General features: G+C 37.5%; 1 non-coding gene across 1 annotated transcript; it reads right to left on the reverse strand.

Moving 5' to 3' along the window:
- Nucleotides 1-5,022: 5,022 nt before the first annotated feature.
- On the reverse strand, nt 5,023-5,186 carry LOC116096417. Its single transcript, XR_004120998.1, has one exon. It is a non-coding gene; the product is annotated as a U1 spliceosomal RNA (small nuclear RNA).
- Nucleotides 5,187-5,431: the final 245 nt, after the last annotated feature.

Here is a 5,431-nt window from a genome sequence, read left to right on the forward strand (position 1 = left end):
AATAAAGAAAATATCTAATAAAAAATGATAACAAAAAAAGAAGAAAAAAAAAAAAGAAACTGTGTCCAAAAATATGCTTCTAGAATCAAAGTTTGTGTGTATGTGTGTGTGTTTGTGTGCATGTGTGTGTGTGTGTGTGCATGTGGTGTATGCGTGGAGGGGTGTGAAGGGGAGGTGTGCACACACACAAACACAGATGCATATTGCAAATATATCTTTTGTGGGAAATGGTAATATTTGTATTTCTTACACAGTACTCTAGATGTGTTCCTTATAAATGGTAAAAAAAAAAAGGCTCATTTTTTTTCACTTTTTGTAGAAATAATTTTACTCTAAGAGTGCCAGAAAATGACATAATTGATCAGTATGTGGGAGAACAGGGCTTAGTTTATATAAAAGAGTGCTGGCTGGGATCATGGTATTTCAGTGTGATTTCTCTAAAATGTGCCTCCCTTTATTTTATTGACATCTTGCTAGTATTGGAGTTTCTATTAGCAAATAAAATGTTTTTAACACAAAACAGAGCATGTAATAGATCGTATGAATTATTTATAAAATATACAATATGCATTTAGCAGTCATTTATATTAGGCACAGTTCCAGTAAATGCAGCAACCAAAGGAGAATAGACAAAGGAAGGCAAGGTTCAGAGTATTGAAGACTATCTTTTGTATTTGGTGAGCTGAAGGTCAAGGTGGTACAAGACCCAAACCACACTTCAGGACACATAAATAAATCCATGAATAGGCTTCTAATCATGGTGATACCACAGGGATAAATAAACCTGCAAAAATACACACACTGATGCATAAATAAGAATTTCCATTTGCAAATAAGTTTTGAAGAAGAAATCAGATTGTCCTAAGTAACAACACAAGAATCAAAGCTAAACCTATCTTCCCCCTTACATCATTCCACATTTATGCCACTGCTACCTTACCAAATTTCTGTTGACCTTGAAAGATGTTCTGCAATAACTCAGAAGGAAAGAAGAAATGGTTCCTAAGAGCAAAGAACAGCCTCCCATCAGGTTCTGGTGAGTAATTTTTTGAGCTGCTTCTCCTTTTCGTCTCTCTCAGGATACTGGCCTTTCCAGGTTCTCTCACACACAGGATATTTGTGTTTCAGATTATTTTCCCCAGGCATAACAGCTTCTACTTTCCTCTGGTTGAATTTAATTTTATTTCCTGCCCTGACTTTAACCTTTCCAAGTCTAAAAAAGAATGATTTCTCCATGTTTGCTGGTCAAGCCAACACCTTCCAATTTAGTATCTTCTGTGAATTTAATTATCTTTGTGTTTACATGGCAAAATATCATTCAACTCAATCAGCTGCTGTTCTTTCATCTTTTGCTAACGTCCCCCACTCTACCTTTTGCATTCATTTTAGACTCCACCATAGGGTTTAATTAAATTTTCAAGAGCTATTTCCTGATGCATTATCGATAACTGTGAGTAGCAGGGTGCTGGACTGTGATGGTATTTGTTAAAGTTAAAAATTCACATGAATTCTGCTTTACTTTGACCATTTGTATATCACTGATTGATAATAACAATATTGCTTATGAAAAAGCTTGGCATTCTAGAAAACTAAATGGGAATGTTGTTTCAGAAAAGTAAGAGTATGCTGTGAAAATTAAACTACAATATCTAATTGTTCTCATAATCTCAAAATGAACATGGTACAACAGCCATTCCTATCTTATATTGGGATATAATTAAACAGAAACAATAACAACAACAATAATAATAATTAAACACAGAGCAAATTCAGGGAGCATGTATATATGTATATATATATATACATATATGCATATGTATATATATGCATATATAGCTTGCCAGTTTTCAAGTGTTAGTATAATTCTGAAAATATTTTCATTGAAATACAATGTACAACACATATAGCAAAACACATGTTACAAATAGAATGCTAAATGAACAACATAAATTAATCTCAAACAACATAAATTAATCTCAAACTAAATCAACTTCTGTTTTTTATACTGATATTAAGAAGCAATGGGAATAAGTGAAGGGAAGCAAGCCAGTAAGCAGCACCCTCCATGGCCTCTGTATCAGTCCCCAAGGCCTCCAGGTTCCTGCTTGCTTGAATTCCTATCCTGACTTCCTCCAATGATAGATTATGATCTGAAAGTGTAAGTCAAATTAACCCTTTCCTCCTTAACTTGCTTTTTAAAAAATTGTTATTAGATATTTTCTTTATTTACATGTCATATGATATCTCCTTTCCCAGTTTCCCCTCCAAAAAAAATAATAAATAAAATAAAATAAAAACAAGAACAAACACCTGTTTCCTCCCCCATCCCCCTGCTCACCACCCCATCCTCTCCTGCTTACTGGCCCTTGCATTCCCCTACACTGGGGCACAGAACCTTTACAGGGCCAAAGGCCTCTCCTTCCATTGATGACTGACTTGGCCATCCTCTGCTATACATATGCTGCTGGTATGTGTACTGTTTGGTTGGTGCTTAAGTCCCTGGGAGCTCTGAGAGTACTAGTTAGTTCATAAAGTTGTTCATCTTAAGGGGCTGCAAACCCTCAACTCCTTGAGTCCTTTCTCTAGCTCCTTCATTGGGGACCCTGTACTCAGTCCAATGGATGGCGATAAGCCTCTACTTCTGTATTACACAGGTATTGTCAGAGCTTCTTAGGAGACAGCTACATCAGGCTCCTGTCAGCCAGCACTTGCTGGCATCCACAATAGTGTCTGGATTTGATGACTGAATATGGGAAGGATTCCTAGGTGAGGCAGTCTCTGGATTGTCCTTCCTTCAGTCTCTGTTCCATAGTTAGTCTTTGCAACTCCTTCCATGGGTAATTTGTTTCCTTTTTTAAGAAGGAATGAAGTATCCACTTTTTGGTCTTCCTTCTTCTTGAATTTCTTATGGTTTGTGGATTATATTTTGTGTATTCCAAACTTCTGGGCTAATATTCACTTATCAGAGAGTACATACCATGTGTGTTCTTTTGTGATTGGGTTATCTCACCCTTAACTTGCTTTTAACTCACAGTGTTTTATCCCAGTATAAAAATCCTAAGATAGGCCAGTCCCATAACATCCAGAGGAAGCTCCACTCCCAGGTGTTCTAACACACCCAAGATCAGAGGTGAAGAGGACACAACATCTGTACCAACACCTGGAGTAACTGGAACCAGCAGGACCCAGGAAACACAGGAACTCTGCCAGCCCAGTGGCTAGGGTTGCTTCTAGTCTGTCTGGGCCAGCAGGTACCCTGAGCAGACCTTGGGCACAAACTTCACATCCAATACCACAACACCTAGAGGAAACTCCTCTGCCAGGCACTCTAACAAGCCCAGGATCACAGAGACAGCTTGACTCTGAGGAGTTCTGACACAACCAGGATCACAGGAAGGACAGGCTCCAGTCAGATTTAGCAAGGGCAGGTAGCATTAGAGATAACCAGATGGTGCAGAGCAAGCATAAAAATATAAGCAACATAAACCAAGGTTACTTGGCATCATCAGAACCCAATTCTCCCACCATAGCAAGTCCTGTACACACCATCACACCAGTAAAGCAAGATTCAGATCTAAAATCATTCTCATAATGATGATACAGGACTTTAAGAAAGACATAAATAGCACCCTCAAAGATATACAGGAGAACACAGGTAAACAGCTAGAAGCCCTTAAAGAGCAACAAAAAAATCCCTTAAAGGACTACAGGAAAACACAATCAAACAGGTAAAGGAAATGAAAAAAAAAGCCATTCAGAGTCTAAAAATGGAAACAGAAACAATAAAGAAATCAGAAAGAGGAACAAACCTGGAAATAGAAAACCTAGGAATGAAATCAGGAATCATAGATGCAAGCATCACCAACAGAATACAAGAGATAGAAGAGAGAATCTCAGGGGCAGAAGACACCTTAGAAAACATTGACACAAGAGTCAAAGAAAATGCAAAAAGCAAAAAGCAAAAAGCCCCTAACACAAAATACCCAGGAAATCCAGGACGCAATGAGAAGACCAAACCTAAGGATAATAGGTATAGAAGAGAGTGAAGACTCCCAATGTAATGGGCCAGTAAATATCTTCAACAAACTTATAGAAGAAAACTTCCCTAACCTAAAGAAAGGGATGCCCATGAACATACAAGAAGCCTACAGAACTCCAAATAGATTGGACCAGAAAAGAAATTCCTCCCATCACATAATAATAAAACACCAAATGCACTAAACAAAGAAACAATTTTAAAAGCAGCAAAGGAAAAAGGTCAAGTAATATATAAAGGCAAGCCTATCAGAATTACACCAGACATCTCACCAGAGACTATGAAAGCTAGAAGATCCTGGGCAGATGTCATAGAGACCCTACAAGAACACAAATGCCAGCTCAGGTTAATATACCCAGCAACCTCTCAATTACCATAGATGGAAAATACAAGATATTCCATGACAAAACAAATCCAGCCCTACAAAGGATAATAGATGGAAAACATCAACATAAGAAGCAAAACTGCACCCTAGAAGAAGCAAGAAAGTAATCTTTCAACAAACCCACACAAACCTAATTCCACCTCTTACAGCAAAACAGGAAGTAACAATTACTTTTTCCTGTCTTAATATTAAAATTAATATTCCCAACATATCCTAATCAATTGAAATCCAAAAATATGAGGAATTAGACATTTGTTGACTGTCATCAAATAGTCTCTCTAATTTGGTAATTGGAAAAATGGGTCCAATATTGTACAATCCATATACACTTTCAGCTTGTTTGTACATGACAGAGTCTTGCTTTGTACAACATAATGGTCTTGAAATTTTGCTTCTCCTATCTCAGCCTCTCTATTAGTAGTATTGTTCATTTTATGTTTTTACACTATACTATGGTTTTCAGAACAGCTTATATATTTCAATAGTATTTATACAGCTAAAAGAAACATAGACAATTAACTTGAGAGGTGGCTTGTAAGAGAACAACAAAGAGTGAGACTGAATGCTTTGATTGACGTTTGTAACTTTTTTTTTTTTTTTTTAGGGGAGAGCGTGAGCGCAGTCCCCCACTACCACAAATTATGCAGTCAAGTTTCCCGCATTTGGGGAAATCGCAGGGGTCATCACATCTGGAGTGCAATGGATAAGCCTTGCCCTGAGAAAACCACCTTTGTGATCATGGTATCTCCTCTGCCAGGTAAGTTTGTAGCTCTTGTATTAAGTTTGAAGAAGAGGACTTCAGAAGTTACTCTGAAGATGAATGCTTTTCCAAATTATCACAGCCAATGAACCAGATTCTTACCCTCACCTAATGTCTGTGCCACCCTCAAAGTAGAACCGTTGCTCATTGAACCAGTTGGTGAATGGCTCTATGGATAGACTATCTTAATACCTACACCATTTCTTAAATGAATGTAACCTGTTCTCTGTGGTCTGAGAATGAAGTCACT

This window comes from Mastomys coucha, chromosome X, assembly GCF_008632895.1.
Source record: "Mastomys coucha isolate ucsf_1 chromosome X, UCSF_Mcou_1, whole genome shotgun sequence".
In the NCBI taxonomy this organism is placed as follows: Eukaryota; Metazoa; Chordata; class Mammalia; order Rodentia; family Muridae; genus Mastomys; species Mastomys coucha.